Source organism: Anser anser, assembly GCF_964211835.1.
Source record: "Anser anser genome assembly, chromosome: 16".
Classification (NCBI taxonomy): domain Eukaryota; kingdom Metazoa; phylum Chordata; class Aves; order Anseriformes; family Anatidae; genus Anser; species Anser anser.
Window position 1 is genome coordinate 7,230,714 of NC_139737.1, and position 16,908 is coordinate 7,247,621.

Consider the following 16,908-nt stretch of genomic DNA (forward strand, 5'->3'; position numbering starts at 1 on the left):
ATAACTGGTTGGGAGTATAAACTCCCAGTTTATACTGGGAGGTTTTTAGTGCTTTTTTTCTTTTTTTTTAATCATGAGTTTTAATTTTTTTAAAAAAAAAAAAAAGGAAGAAGCTTGGGCAACTGGTTCTCTTACTTCCCTGTCATTTCATGATTCTTCTGTGCTTTGGACTGGAGATTATTTATATGAGAAAATCAGTTCCTATAAGCGATGTATTTTTAAAATTTTGCTGAGAGAACTCTTCTCTTGGATTAAGGAGTTTTATCCTTAAAAAGAGGATAAAAAGCATCCTTAGGAGCAGTGTGTGGGCACCACTGCACAGAAGGAGAGCCTGTAGCAGACCTCATAGAGCGCTGGTCCCCCCTGTCTCAGGATCATACTGCTTCTGGAGTATGATCTTTGTTTACATGGAACTTGGGCTGATAGCGTGCTTTTTTTTCTTTGTTTCAGTTGGTTGGTTCCACTTTCAGAGTAGTAGAGACTATCAATATTGTGCTTGTCTCCTAGTGGAGAGACTTTCCGAGGCAGACGGTTTTGCAGCGTGTCCTAAAGATGCTCAGACTCTGGGTTCGCCTGCTCTCTGCGTTGAGACCACTGCGTCGCCAGCTCCCCTCGACAGAGGAAGCTTTGTCTCTGGCCCCCGTGTGTTTCATCCTGGGCTTTGTGATCTGCATTTTCCCAGCGGGGCACAGCTGTCACGGTGACTCACAGACTGAAAATCACCCTTTGATGTAGCTGTGTCTCTAGCCATGTAGCATGTTCTCCAGTTCCTTGTCCAGTCTAGCTTTAAGTGATTCAAACACCACTCCTGTGAGCAAAATATTCCATAGTCTAGGCGACGGTGTTGCTATTCAGTCTGACTTCATTCCAGCCCACACTATTTCATGCCAGTCCCTCGTATTTACACACATCAAATATTTTAGGCAGTTATCATATCCTACCTTAGTCATGATTTTACTATATTGCATGCGTTCAACCTTTTTTCCTTTTTTTTTTTATAGTCAGTTTACCCAGAAGCCTGGCTACTTAGTTATTCCTTCCGTTATCAATAGGATAAATAGGATATCTGTCTATAAACAGATAGACATGTGGGGGAGGGAGGATTTTTTTTGAATCAAAAGTTTTTACAGAAATATTAAAATATACTGGTCAACATAAATTTTTTTCACTGAAAGGATTAAGAGTTGTTTTTAGATATGGAGCTTTGGTTCAAGATTATAACACTTGTGCAAATTTATGTTCCCCTTCCTCAGTGCAGACCTCCTTGCAGTGATTAGATTTGTATGATTTTAAAATTAGTTCATGACTTATATTGTTTTTTCCAAGGTCTTCAGTGGTGATTTAATTTAGCACATTTATGACTATGTGAAATTATTCATTATGCAGTTGACCTTATGCGTGACAATAAACTGCCCCTTTCCGACAATTGGCTTTTGGAGTGAAGTTAAGGCTAAAAGATGGATAAGCAGATAATACAGAAGAGACTGCTTGATTTTAAAGTGATATTAGGATGAAGTTCGAGTGCACAGAGGGGCTGGTGCAGGCTGCCCTGCATTTATTTCCTCTGTGTCCGGAACGTTAAGTGCTCGGTGTAGCAATGGTGCTTGCTATCGATGGGAATTGTTTAACAGCTGACCACGGTATAAAGTGGAAGGACGAGGGAAGGGACTGAAATAGCTGGGATAGGAAATTCCTGCAGAAAACAGAATAGGGAAGTAAAACCCAAAAGGCCTGAAAACGAGTGACTGGGGCAGATAGGGCTGCAGTAGCTGGAGGGAGTGGCTTCTCTCACTTTTCAATTAGTTCACTTTGCTCGGCTCTCACTGGTGGGAGTGATCTGATCACGAATGTAGACACCGTGATGCACAGTCCCATTCTGCAGTGTTATACATCACGTGGCCAAAAAAAAAAAAAGTGATGCATTTTTTCTGTCCACAACGACTTTTCTTTTTTCTTTTTCCTTCCCACTTTTTCAAACATTTCATTGTCAAATAAAAATTGCAGTATTTTTTTCGAATGGTTGGGGAAATGCAATTTTCCAGGGGGTAGGAGGAGAAGCCAACTTTGCGGGCAGGGGGAGGGGAGGGACAACAAAGCACTTATTCTTCCCTCTCCCCTCCCCCAGCAGAGGGAGGAAGCAGAGGAGTGGTAGAAGTAGGAAGAAGAAAGGAATTAAAAAGTAAAGAAAACTTGAAAGTGGAGTAAGGAAAGGAATTTAAAGGGGAACTGTACACTTTTTAACAAATCTTTGGAATGAGGGCTAAATTCGGTGAGATAATGAAAACTCTGAATTTAGCAAGCCACTTGCTTTAATTTTAAGCATATGCCTTGTCCTGCTGCTATCAGTTTAGTTACTCCGATTTATTCCAATTGAAGGTGTGGCCTAAAGGTTTAGGATAAAACACAGATGAGAATATTTGTGCAACATCCTCACTGCTCATTTATTGGGGAGAGGTAAGTAACTTGGATAGTTTCACTCAAGAGGTTTCATAACCTTTAAGCTGGGTGTGTGCTGATTCAGTACGGTAACAGCCGTATTCAAAACGAGTTAAGCTTTTTGTGTTGCATGCCATTTTCTGAGGATTAGTCCAACCACCTGTTACTAAAACGTGAAACTCAATCAGAAAAGCAATTACATATCATTCCAGATGCGTACAGAAAGGCACACCTTGGCTGAAATAACTGCAGAACCAAGAACATTTTCATAGGAAACGCATCAGCTTTTGTCTCTCAACATGAAACGCTTCTGGCAGCTCTCACTGTGCGCCAGCTCTGCGTTTCTGTGATGATCGCACTGTGCCTTCATGCACACACATGTGCACGCACACACGTGCATGCACGCAAAGAAAGACTACTGCTCAGTGAGACTCCTGTTTGATCACAGTTGCACTGCTCAGGCTGTAGATAAGCAGAGATAAGCAAAGTGTACGTTACATGCTTGAATCATATGCCTTCCCAGCTGTAGATGTATGCGTAACACGGACAAAGGATATATAGCATTGACCGGGCTGCTGACTGGACAATCTTTCCTGATAGATTCTCATCAGTTAAATCTTGCTTTCAGATAGAGGAATCTTATTTATTTATTTATTTATTTATTTATTTATTTATTTATTATTGCTCTTGAATACAGCTGGCTTGAAAAGCAGGATTTCCAGTTTGCAGAAATGTCATTACTTTTGTTTTGTTTTGTTTCCTTGCTTGCTTTGAACATGTTGTTAGTCCTGGGACCATGGGTTTTCGACATTCTCCACAAACTGGGACCCCCAGGCTCTGCAGCCCCTCAGTGCCATTGACAAGACCAGATGTGAAGGGGAAAGTCCTCAGCAGCTGCCCCGGCCGGGCTCAGTGCTTTGGGGACAGCCTGGGCTGGGCTAGTGGCCCTTCCTCAACCCCCACGATGCGTTCAGTAACGTGTTTCAGGCTTGGCAAATTGTGATTATCCAACAAAACTTTGTTTTGTCAGAAAATTTCTGACTGGCTTTACTTCTGAGTAACTTCCTTCATCTCACCCGAGAGAGTAAAAGGCTCAGTTTTCTTGGGGCAGGGAGTACATAAATAACTGATAATGCATGCCCAAAGTTCTCCCACTGGGATTAATAATAGTATATAAATATTTATAACAAAAGCAAGTTATCCTTGAATTAGATCTGGAGGCAGCATTCACTTTTGAATGGAATTGAGCCTGCTGATACCAGATTTGTATTCGGGCCTGAATTTCTGTTCTGGGAACTATTAAAGCAAAGGCTGCTTGGCCTCATATGAATGCAGCTCAGTAACAGCACTTCTGAAAACTAAAACTGGAAAAGTTCCTCATTCCTTGTTCCTCATTACAGGGCAGAACACTGAGTTTTTGACAATGACCTGTAGAAACACAACTGCCTGTTTAGTAGCGGTGTTTGCAAACAACTTCAGAGCCGTTGTTCATTTGCTCAGCAGCTGTAACAATAGGTAGGTGGGTGAGAAAGCAGCAGCTACACGCTCTTCCTCGTTCACTCGCTGTGCTGCCAGCGCTGCATCAGCTGAGCACAAGAAGACGGTTTGCAACACTCAGTTGCTACTGGCTGTGGGGAGTCAGTTTTGCTCTTTTCTATTTCCTTAGCAGAGCAGGTTTGGGTTAAAAGAGGAAACAAAAATGTGCAGCCATTCCTCTCTGAAAACCAGACCTTAGCTCCCGGTGGTTCTTTTCTTTTCCTTTCAAAACATGAGCAAGATTAAAAATAAAGAAGTGTCAGTGTGCTAATGTTTCAGTTTCTAATCAGTTCACAAATGGCAGGAAATTAACTGGCTTTTCATGAACATCTGTTCCACTTCTGGCTTGAAAGGTTGGAGGCAAATGCTATCTGTCAAATTTAATAGTGAGCATCAGTAATAAATATACTTTTCATTTTTCATATACATACGCTCCCCCATTTCTCTATTAGCTATTCAGAATAGTACATTGTAGCCAAATGTGTTGTTTTCTTTATATTTTGGGGAGAAGTAATAAATGTTGTTAGTTAAAAGGATCATGAACTGCCTCAGAATAGGGATCAGAAAAAAAGTTGTGATTACAGTCCTGCAATGCTGTACACCTGCTGGATACATTAAGGGCTTGTATAACAACACTCATCCTGAGCTCTTTCCAAGTGAAATTTTCTATTTTGAAAACTTTATAATGGCTTGGGAATCAAAGTATTTATTTATTTATTTTAACTATTATTTATTTTAAAGAGACTTGAGGAACTAAAGGTCTTGTTGCTGCAGCAACGGTTTCTATGGGGATGTCATATCAAAGTAATTTTATTTAATTCACCTTTTGGTCCCTAGTATTCCCATACAGCCAGGTTCTCTGGGCTAAAGCAATAGTACTGTACAGGACAGGTGTAACCCATTTTGCACTGATCTTTGTTTTTCTTTTTTCTTTTTTTTTTCCTTTTTTTTTTGAGGCTGGTAGGATTTAATGACCATCTAACCACTCTAGCTGTTAGCTCGTGCCCTGGGAGGGGACTTTGCTAACACTGCCTTGCCTCACACTGGGACTGGAATGCCTGCACATTATGCTCCTTTCAGTGCTGTTGGTACTGTGTACTAGATATTGTCTCTTAATTTAAAAAAACCTGACAAGCATCCAGGATTTCTTGTTCACTACTGTTGGGTGATAGGGAATTCGCAAAGCTGGAATCATGCGTGGTTTGTAACAGCTGTGCTTTTCTTGGCTCCCTGAAGATGAGGACTTGAATCTCTTGATCGAAGAGACACAGGGATATCTACACTATATGCTTGTAGAACTGATTACTCCTCAAGTTGGTTTCAGTACCAGTTCAAAGAAAAGTTGCTCTGGAGAGCAACTTTTATGCTAAGTAAAAACGCAAGTAATGCTGGGTTTTGAGCAATCCATAGCTGAAATAGAGAATGACAGCCTAGATAATGCAACAAATGGTCAGAAAAACACCAAAAGCTTCCTAGATTCTCTCATGGGGTCCAAAGAGGAGGACGTTAATCAGGAGAGACAGAAGAATCTGTAACCAGACAGGTTGGGCTATTACACAAGAATACCATGCAAACATGAAACTAGAGGAAAAGATCTTTATCAGCACCTAGCATGCAAAAGCATACAGAAGGGAAACTCAAACAGCATTATGTGCTGTGGTACTGTGCTACAACTGCAGCTTGTTTTCCCTCATTATGGGCAGTAATTACTGGCACTACATTGAACATTCAGTAAAAGTACTTGCTGTGGTCCGCTTGCCTGGCATCAGAACTTCTTTTCCCACTACTCTGTTTGCTTAAAATGGTATTTATGAGAGACTTAGTTTTAGTTCTCTGCTGTATAAAATTCCACAGTTGTCTCTTATATTTGTTTTCGTTTTAGGTCTTTTGCTTTCCCAGTGTGTGCTGCTGTCTCACCAAACCTCCTCCTTGCTGGCTTGAGATGTTGCAGTTAGAGGAATCTGCACATTTATTGTATCTGTAGATGCAAAAAAAAAAAAAATTGAGAAGCTGCTTTCTCTGATTTGTGAGGAAACTTATCTTTTAGTAAGACTAGGACTTTATGGGGCAAACAGGCCAGACAGACTCCCTAAACTTCAGAATTAATATGATTTTAAAAAAAAAAAAAGATAACACTTTGGAAAATGTTACAAATGTTGTCCTTAATCATACAGTGAATTTGATGCTGATCTGCAGTGTTTTAAGGAGAGCTTCAAACAGGAGGAGAAGGCTGTTTTGATATTTCAGGGTGAAGCATTTATATCGGTAGCTTAAACTACCTGAATAGCTGTTTTTTTTTTTCTGTTCCTGCCCCAGTGAGAGGCACACTGTGCTGATACTGTCTGTGGTGGTGCCTTTCTGATTTGTCTATTGCCGTTTTGGACACAGCTTTACACAGCAGGCTTAGGCCTTGCTTCTACCCAGTATCACCCAGTGTCAGTGTGGCTGACAGCAGAGTAGGTGTGCTGGGGGAAGAAATGTTTTACAATTACTTCCACCCACCTAACTACAACACAGGAATCTAACCACTGTGACTGTGAGAGGGACTTATCCAGCTGGGGAAGACTTGATAAAGAAATCCTGTGGTGGAAGGATTTTTCCCACTGGCAAAGGGCACTCCAAAATGGCGGGCACTCCAAAATGGCGGGCACTCCAAAATGGCGGGCACTGCCACAGCGCGTCTCCTCGTGTACCTAAAGGCCCGTGGGACTCAGAGCCACCAGGCTCTTCCCCATCATTCTGGCCACATTATCACTGCTCGCTGTCCTCCATGCAGCCTGACAGAGTTTAAAATTGGCAGAAGTCTTTCACTATTATTCATCCCTGAATTCCCAAAGCTCCTGCAAAGGTGGGGAGGAATTGTCCTTGTCTGCCATGTGGGAAAGTGAAGCAGAGCAGATGAGCCGGGTGATAGACTTGCTCACGCTGCCATGAGCAGCAAACTAACCTAGGAGTCAGGTTTCCTGAGCTCACTGATTGCCAAGTGCCAGGTTCACATTGTTCCCTCTTTAGCAGTTTGAGAAAATTAAAAACTACGTACTACATTGTTGAAGACTTACATATCTGTATTCAAACAGATGCACGAATCTAGTTTAATGAAAGGAAAAACAATATTGCCTCTTAATGAACTCTGAATAATTATATTATTCTCTAAGCATTGAGTACACCAATTCTCACTGGGGGAATGGGGGGAATCATTGGGCAAGAAAAATAATTGTTTCACTAGCAATTATCATTAGAGTATTAAAGAAACTGACTTACTTATCATTAAATAGTCTCTCTGGAAGCTTTTGTTTCCTAATAAAGTGCTCATCTCATGAAGTATCATCAGGAGTGCAGTAATTTGATTCTGATTATGAGTTTTTACCTGCTTACCAAAGAATTGCTTGTAAATATTAATAATGGATTCCCACTGTGGGAAAAGAAGGTACAACTGACATTCCCAAGTTATGGAAAACAAATCATTAATGCTGTAACTACCCTCCCCTGTTAACTATATCCTCATGGCATAAAAAGCACATAAAACCCTGGTGACAAATTATGTACCATGAAGGTGCTCTACTGTTTTTGCTCAGTTTCCAGTTGCACCACACTATTTGATTAGCCTGGAAAAGGCAGTGAACATTCATTCCTGTGCTACATAGTGCATAAGGTTACTTGAGGATTGACTTTCAGTAGTTCTTCCGAGGTTTCACATTTTGACCCTTTAGAAATGGCAAATTAAATACTTTCAAAGAGAAGGTAGATAGGAGAAGGATGTAGGTAGACAGTAGAGAACTCCCTGTTCTGGGGCCAGTGTTCAGACAGTGTTACATGCTATTTTTTTCTTGAGATTGAGGTTGAAATTATGCTTCTTGATTTGCTTTTCTTTAGAGATAGACTAACTTCTTCTGGAGCCTACTATTCACACTGGTGATTCTTTTTACCCACTCATTACCTTTTGGTATTTTACTTGCAGGTGAAGAATCTTCCAGCGTGCTATGTAGTATCACCCAATCTCCCCAGTACATTGGGTGGATGGGGAAAACCCCCACCAATAAATAGCTTGGTTTTTAGTTTTGCTTTGGTCGAAAATACAACACAAAGCTACAGTTTCCACTGTTATACTACCGTTTCATAAACCATAAGTGCTTCAAGATAGAGAACAAATATTTATGCATATCAAAATGCCATTAGGTTTCTAGAGCCATTCCGCAAAAAGGCAAGGCACCTATTCCACTTTCTAAACTTATGAAACTCTTCTATGCACATATCTTTAGAAACTTAAAAATCTGTAAATTTGCTCTTGAGTTTCTGGTGCACTCAGCACAACTTGTTAGTTATTGACAAAGTGCCACAAAGCAAACAAACAAATAAAACCCTCATCATTTCATTTTTAAATACAGAAGATTATAAATCTACAGAATGAGGTGTAAATATCCTAAGAGGAAAGCTCATAAGGAAAATGAAGGAGAGTGTTTTCAAATAGTAAGTGTTGTTAATATCCCCAAAGTTTTGTCCAAAAGGCAGGTGACACATCCCCTGCCTCTGCACATCTCTGCCATCCTTTGGCTCCCCGGGTCTCATGGCTGTTCTTGTTTTTAGGCACTGCCTAACACTTAGCCATTGATATGATCAGCAATTCACAACCAAAGCTCTTTTCTCTGCCATTAATCATTTTGCTGACTTACTTTATCGTGGTGAGTGACAATAAATGTGGAATAAGATGCTGCATTTGTCCCTAAAAGATCTAGGTTTATGGTTTCCTGTTGTAGGGTCAGAGTCTACTGGTCTACTGCACTGTGCAGACTGCAATCAGTTGAACTCAATCCAGCACCTAGAGTATGGCCTTGCGAAGCCCCCATCTTCTATATTGGGCTTTATTTGAAAACCCTTACCTGAGAGCTCATGGAACAGCAATCAGGGACATGCTCCAATGATGATGGTTATTATGCTGTCAGTCCTTTAAAAGGTCTTTGTGGAGAAAAAGCACATTGAAAAAAATAGGTGAAAATGTGAATATTTCTTTGGCTTTGAGTGGGTGAATGTCTTTCTTGAGGGTTCTAGAGACTTTTTGTACATACACCTTTTCTGTAGATTTTATTTCCCCATTGCTTACATGTTTTTTTTGCATAATATTAACACTAACCTTTGAGTCACCCACATCCTGGTATGTATCACCACATTCTCTTTATGAAACAGAAGAAAATCTTTATATATTATCAGGCATACATAGAGTCATAAATTGTATTTTTCTCATCTTTCCTTGTGAAAAGGGGGGGTGGGAGACCTGTACTGAAAAAGTCTTACACAAGAAGTTTTTTGAGGAGGTATCATCAATGGAACAGATACTGTCACACTTGTCACTAGTCCCTTTGCTTTGTGTGCTGTCCCAATATAATCATTCTCTTAGGGGAATTAGTCAATTAATAATTTAAAAAGCTATGTTTCTTCTATTTCTTTTTCTCACCTACTGTAACTGCTATAGTAATTATAGCTAGAACAAACTAGTCATCCTGCCTGCCCCATATTACTGTTACAAATGATTGAACAATTGCAATCTTTCAAGCTATCAAACTTTTCATGATTTTTGTGCCATTTCATGAAATTCTTTGTATTTAATTTAAATAAGTCCTGATCGGTCTTAGAGACATCTCAGTTTTGTATCTCAGTTTGGGGTGGGATTTTCTGCATTTCTTATGTATGTTTCTTGTATTGCAAAGCTAAGAGGAAAACTTGAAAACGTGAGGCCAGGATATACAATGAACTCAGAGCATGCTGTATTTTTCCCACACCGTGGAACTTGTTCAGCTTGTTGTTGTTGTTGTTGTTTTTTTTTTCCAAGCATCTCAGCAGGTTAGATGTCTGCTCCCCCTCATCTCAGTTGGAAGATCAGTTTGCCAGGGAATACTAGGAATAGTTCATTCATTTATTTAGACTTCTTCAGCTGAATCGTGACCCTGTAAGCCTTCTCCAGTTTGGACTATTTTAGGCTAAGATAGCTAAGACTTTCCAGCATTACTGTAATAGAAACTAAGTCTACATTGATACCAGAGTGAAAAAATAATAGTTTTATTGCATATATTAGTGCTGCTTGCTTTAATTCAGATATTACAGATAAACAGTAGCAATTTGAATAATAAACAGGAAGAAAAAGTCCAGCAATTGTACTGAGGATAGTCCAAGGCATTGTTCCTTCTCCTTTACTGAAACCTCTTCTTTCATCCTTGTCCATCAAGCTATTTCCATCTGGAACCCCCAGCCCCAGGGGAAGAGATTCAGGTAAAGCCTGGAGGATGTTAAGCACCAAACCATGGCATCTGCCCAGCGGAGGGGAAGCTTGCCTCACCGGTCACAGCACACAGCTGGGAAGTAGATCAAAAGATAAATGCCTGGGTAGTTTTTGAGGATCTGTGCCGAGGCTTTCCGTCAGTATAATGGAGATGGTAGCATTTATTTGACATTAACACACACAGAGGAGGAGTAAAAGTACTTTATGGCAGTCTGCACTTGCATAATTTTGCCTATTTCAAAAAGCTTTAAAAAAAGTTTTTAAAAAAATTTAAGAACTGAAGCTGCTAAACTTTAGGATTCTACAAAATGTTACAACCCTCTTTGGAATTTCAGAAATTTAATTTTATCCAGAAAACAAACAAAACAGGGAGTGGAGTATGGAGAACATTTTTTATCTCCACAGTCCTCATTTATGTGAAAGGGGAGGTTTACAGCGAAAACAAAGCCCAGTCCCTTTACACTCACAGATTGCTTATGTAGAAACCTTAAACTCTCATTTGTAAACCTTTTAATGTTTTGGAAAAGGGTGTTCCAGTTGTGTTTTCATACTAAATTCTGTGTCTGGCCACAAAATAGATACACGTTCAGTCCGAGCCAACAAAAGGCAATCGCAAAAAGAGCAACCCAGATAGTTTGCTGAAGCTTTTCTGTCTGGAGCTGGGAGAAATCCTTCGGGTGCTGCACTTCTTCTAAGAACCCGAAAGCTTTTTGTCGGTAATTCAGCACATACCTGACCAAAAAAAAAAAAAAAAGCAGTCTGACTGGTTTTGTTGTTTCAGCTGTCCTGAAGCAGGGGAAGCAAACAAAGCTTTAGCATTTCAATTAAGTTTCAACCCTGATGATATTTTCAAGCAAATATTTATAACTGTTGGTGCCCCTTTAGCAAGGAGTAGCTCTGTTACGGTATTTTATATTTAACAAATATCTTGGTGCTATCAGAAAAAATAACGCAGGTATTTCTTCCCAAGAGCAAAACTGCCATCTCGGTGCCGCCTTCTTCAGCAGTTCCCCCACGCTCTGGTGCCAGGCAGAGTGGCTGCTTTCTTGTCTCCCGGGCTGGAGTTTGTAACCGAAAAGGGGAAGTCTCACATCTCTCTTTAACACTTGACCAGATCAATGACTTGTGATATCAGAGCTTCATGAGCTCAATACAAGTTGCAGTAAATGTAGGTTATTTTTTTCTGACTTCAGGAAGTGGGCTGCCAAGCACCGAGATTCTTTCTGCTCCAATGATATAAACAAGCACAAAAGGAAGTCAGGTCAAACTCTAATCTCTTTCTTTGTACTCCACACCATCATTAAGAAGAACAAAGTTTTGATTCGTTTTGCTGCAGGTTTCAAGATGAAGTAAACAGAAAAATACTAATGCATTTCAGTGATTTTTTTTTTCTCATCAATAATTTCTAAAGGTCCTCCAATTAGCTGGTAATAATCCCAAATACAGCATTCGCAAGAAGCTGCAGTTTGGTTTTTTTTGTTGGTTTTTTTTTTTTGTGATATTGCTACTTCAAAGGGACTGCAGGACCGAGATTAGCTAATTGTAATTCTTCGCAGCAGCTGTTAAATCTTAAATTGCTGAAACATTATCTCCAATGCAGTACGACAGACCCCAGCAAAGCTGTGTGCAAACTTACATGGACAAATTTGAAACTGGCATCTATTCGTAGCCCAGAAAAACTAAAAAGTTATCTAAACAGGGAAAAGGCCTTATGAAAGTAGTGATCACCAGACAGTGTGGAGACAGCTTATCTCTTTGATCAAAAGATACTGGTTTTAAATCACAGGTAAACAGGCTTTTGAAGTGTACCAGACAATTTAAACTGTAACCACCAACATAAATTATTTTTTACCCATTTTAATCAGGAAAAGTGAACATTTTGGGTTACAGGGAAAGTGTCTTTAGTGAGGTTACCAGGTTCCCCTACACGATTACGCTGTACCACACCCTCTAGCAAGGCACTAAACCCTGCGTTAAATGGCTGGAAATGCTCTGACTGTGTAGAAGACCTTTTACAGGCATGCCTGCCAAAACTGGGAGCGGCTTTGATTGGTATTTATCTAGCCCAGTTATTCAGTTGATCAACACATGTGCTGATCTTTGTGCATTTCCCGATACTATTTTAAAATCGACTGCTTGTATTTCTGCAGAAGCAGCTACTCCTTCCAGTGAAAGACCGGCCTTGCAGAACAGGGGGGGGTCAATGTGTAACGTTTCCTATCTCTGCGAGTAAGCTTGCCTCTTGGCATCCCTCCCTGTGCATTACTGTTGGAAACACGGTTGTTCTGTGTAACAAAGCAATTGCTGGAAGAGAGAAGAACTAGATATGATTAAAGTTTGAACTTGCCTTCTATTTTCCTGAATATAGCACCACTGAAACTTCTTTCTCTCAAAGATTTGGTTTTGTTTTCTTCTTCCTTTAAATCTATTTAAATAGAAGTTTAGTTTTTTTCTTACAGATTAAAGGGTGTGAATTTTATTTGTTGGGGGATCAGGGAGGGCTATTATAAATGTTCTCCATTCAGTAACTCAAGTTTGAGGTCAGGTTGTATGGTGTGCAGTCACAATTTGTCTGTGGTGATGAACTTTCATTATCTTAATATCCCAAACAAGGTACCTGCTAGCAACAAAACCACTTCCTTTGTATCATTGGTTAAAAGAAAAGAAGAAAAAAAAACAACACACCTGGGTCTGTGTATCTGCCAGGCATTCAAAATCTGCACTTTCTGAAGTAGTAGAACAGCTGAAACCATAAACTTGGTGCTCAGCTGGCTAAGGGGTTGAATATTTGGTAGGTTAATCTCTCATTATATTATATTTGGTTGATCTCTCAAAGTTAAATAATTCATATAATTCATTCCTTTCATCTGTGTTTAGTGGGCTACACTTCAGGGGAGAAAAAAAAAAAAAAACGAGCAAAAGAGCAAGAAGGAAATCTAAGAAATTGTCAGGCAAGCAAACTACAGCTAGAAGCCTGCTCTGATGTTGAGGAAGTACTTTGGAGAAAGCTACTTAGATCTGCAATGTATGTAATCATTGCAAAACCTTTCTTCTCACAGGGAATTGAACCAAATGTATCTGAGACTTCTAAAGTCAAGAGAAGGCAAAAGTTATTTTTTTCTTCAGAACATTTTTACATCTCTGAACATTTTATTTGGCTAGTTTAAGGAGATTTCACTACTGTCTAAGATGTTGAGGTAGGAGGAGTAAGAACCATTCTTTTGACTCTTCATTAAGATCCTTTTGGTTCTGTTTTGACTACAGCAATTAAATATAGGGGTGCTCATAGTGAAAATGTTATTAAGGAATAAGAAGTGGGGAGAAAGTGAGAGATTTTTGAAGGTTAACCATAAAAGCCCTATCTAAAGGCATACCACAGCAGAATTCTTCCATTCAGGCTGTGTGGAATATCAGATTTCCTTTTCGGTTCCCACTGTCTTCTGCAAGGACCAAGTAGTAGAATGTGAAAATGGCATGAAAAAGTAAGATGTGAGAAATTTACCCTACTAGATGCAAGTGTGTCTTGGAACAAAAATAGATATTGAACTGTCATCACACCTTTAGCCATATTATTTTCCATCTGCTGATGTGGTATACACTTTCAAGTCTTCTGTTAAGCAATTAAAAGCTTTTTGTTATAGCTTACAGTAAGAGAAGTTTGTCCATGTATTTTTGATATCAAGACAGACCCATTAGATCTCTGATGTGGACAGACACTAACTTCCAGCAGCGTCTTGACATTGATTTTAAACATAAAACTGGTTGTTATTTGAGTCTGATCCTCGCCTGAGGAGCACAAATCATTTTGGTGAGGCAGTGCTCACAAATGACATTTTTACAGACCCAAATGCTTCCCCACTCTTCTTAGTACAGTACAACATGTCCGTGATGAGATGTTGTAATATATATGTCTCCTAAGTATTTGAATTACATTCATAAGTATAAAAATGTTAAGCCTACACTGTTCCTTTTTTTTTTTTGAGATGTACAAATACAGAAGTAAAACGTACAACTTGGTAAATATCTGCATGCACTTCTGCAAATGTATTTCATTTTGTAAGTATGTACATACATATTTTTACATGCACTTATTTACAAAGAATGTGTTGATTTCACGTAGCAATGATGGGGTACAGCTGAAGGATCTGTGATTTGAAATGTGCTCAACAGGGGAAAAAAGTGGGGAAATCTTCAAACATGTCTGTGGGTGGTGTCTGAAAGAAGGGTGAATGTCTTGCAAAGTTTCATCTTGCAAGTAGTGATCTCTTTCACTAGATGTTTCAGATTATTTGGAGCAGATTAGCTACTGCAGTATAATGAAAAGCACCTACAAAGTGTTCAGATAAACAATGTACCTCTGATCTTTTTGTTTTCCTCTTTTACCTTCCTCTCCTTCCCTCCCCTCCCCCAGCTCCACGTATCCCGATCCTGGGAAGAAGCAAGGGGGCATGGCAGAGTTTCATCAGGCTGCTGCAATTAAATCCCTCAGTGGCGGCAAGGAACTTCTGAGATGTTAATAATAGTTTGAGCTTTCCCTGGAAAACAGAATTCAAATGGTCTCTGTGCTCTTGCTCCTGCTCTGAATCTTCTTATTCTCTGACAAACTCTTCCTGCTTCTGGGATGGTGTTGGCACACAGCCATTTCATGCATCTTAGGAATCTGGGGACTGGTAAATTTACAGTCGCTTTTAAAGAGGAAAATAACATTAATCTGGCATCCTAACTACTGGGGCCCATTCAGCACATAGATTTTTCACCATATCCTTCTAGGAGATGCTCAGTTTCTCTTCCTTGGTCATACTTAAGCATTGCAAGTGCAAGGAAAAATAGAAATTTTCTAAATTTCCCACTAGGTACCTGTCTGCATCTTTTGCTACTACAAATTGCAAAGATTCAGTTCTACCGGGAGCTCTGCTGTGCTGAACATGCTTTAATCCAGAGATCAGAGCATTCAGCACCTGGTGGAAGAGCCATCTCTCTCTTGCAGTGACAATCCAGATGTATTCTTTTATTAAAGTGTGCCAATAGTAAGCTATCTTTGCTAATAACAAAAGGATTTTATGAACAGTTTTCCCTAAAGCATTCAGAACAGAATTCTTATTTGAGTCATTTCAAATCAAATAATTGTATTTCTAAAGAAGCAAGGTTTTTGTTCAAGTCTGAGCCTATAGCTACACCAGAGCTGGGAGGAGGAAAACAAAAATTCTCTTTCTGCTAATACCAGTGCAGATTCAATTTTTTAGGAAGAGTGAAAGGGAGGATAAACCAATTAGAAGAACTAAGATGTACGATGAAGGAGGAGTTGCCTGTAGGCTACTTACATGATGGCAGTTCCTTGGCACTTAAAACGGTTTTAAATGAATAAATAAATAAAAGTAAAACTCAAATTGTTAACAATCTTACATACATAGAAGCTGATACAGATAAAACTGGAGTATCAGCATAGATATAGATGTATGTGTGTGTACACGCATGCATGAAACCCAGGGATGGCTATCCTTAAGTAAATGTGCATGGGCACTTAACTGCAAAGGATCTGACCACTCTCAACCTGTGTGGTCCAGTGCTTCAACAGGAAGATGGTATTTGCTTCTGGTTTTGTGTCCTGATAGACGCCTTTCTGTGCCTCAGCATTTAATCTGTAAAATGGATCTGGTGATTTTGTAGAGAGAGAAAAAAAATCTGCCTCGTTGTTAACCACTAATTGCAAATAGTACTTGCTGACTAATTTTAAATAACAAATATATTTGGAGTAATTCAGAGTTTTTGATGAACAGACAGGAAAATAAATCATTTGCTTGGAATTGTTCAGCTCTGATAACTGCCATTGTATAATATAAAATGCAAATGTTATCCTGTGCAATTAAAACACAAAAGATATATATTTATTTATTTATTTTTTAAATCAATCAATTGTATTTTAACTTTAAAAAAATAAAAGACTGTTGGGAAGATTTTATTGACATTCGAGTTGATTACTGTTGATGATGGAACATAATCCATTTTACTGAAGAAAATGAAATTCTTTTTAATCATACAGAGCACACAGAACCCAGAAAGAAAGAAATCTCTCTCTGATCTATAATCATATCTTTTACTGCTTTATTTTCTAAAATTTGTATTAAAAATTAGAATCCAGATTAAATATATCTTGTAGTTTATCTGAGTGTTTAATTTATAACAGATTGTGAAATCTTTTTATAGTTCCATGCAGCAAGCCACTGGTTTAGGTCACTGAAGTCAGCTAGGCTCAGTGTGAGACCTGCCCATCTGATTCTCTTTGCAGGATCAGAGACTTTTTTTTTTTTTTTTAAATCTGCAATGGAGTCTCTGAGTTTCAAAGCACAAGCTACAACGATAATTTTACAACTTTGGCACTTTCAGACTTGCTCAAGAAAAGAACACAATCTTTAAATCCAGCTGAATTCAACACTTGTATTTATTAACAAAGTGGCACCCAGCCAGAATTCTGAACACGTAACCTGTTTGGTCATAATGCTGCCTTTGTGAGGATATCTGAATTTCTGGAATTCAGACCCACCAATTTGCTCAATGAACCAGAAAGCATTTCTATTTCTTGGCAGAAGGAATTAGGAAAAATTAGCAGGCTTGCATTTTTTGGGCCTGTGATAAAATTATTTTTGAACTTTATTCTTCTGAGTATT

At 39.1% G+C, this 16,908-nt stretch overlaps 1 protein-coding gene across 2 annotated transcripts in view; it reads left to right on the forward strand.

Annotated features, from left to right (window-relative positions):
• LOC310882556 (uncharacterized protein) overlaps positions 1-16,908 on the forward strand; it is an 84,961-nt gene that overhangs the window by 12,825 nt on the left and 55,228 nt on the right. Inside the window, exon 2 of one of the 2 annotated variants that reach the window (XR_014573026.1) lies at positions 451-2,985. The exons of the other annotated variant lie outside the window; for it this stretch is intronic. The gene's annotated coding sequence lies outside the window, so the exon portion shown is untranslated. Of the gene's footprint in view, positions 1-450; positions 2,986-16,908 lie in introns of those variants that run through there. 2 annotated transcript variants of the gene reach the window in all.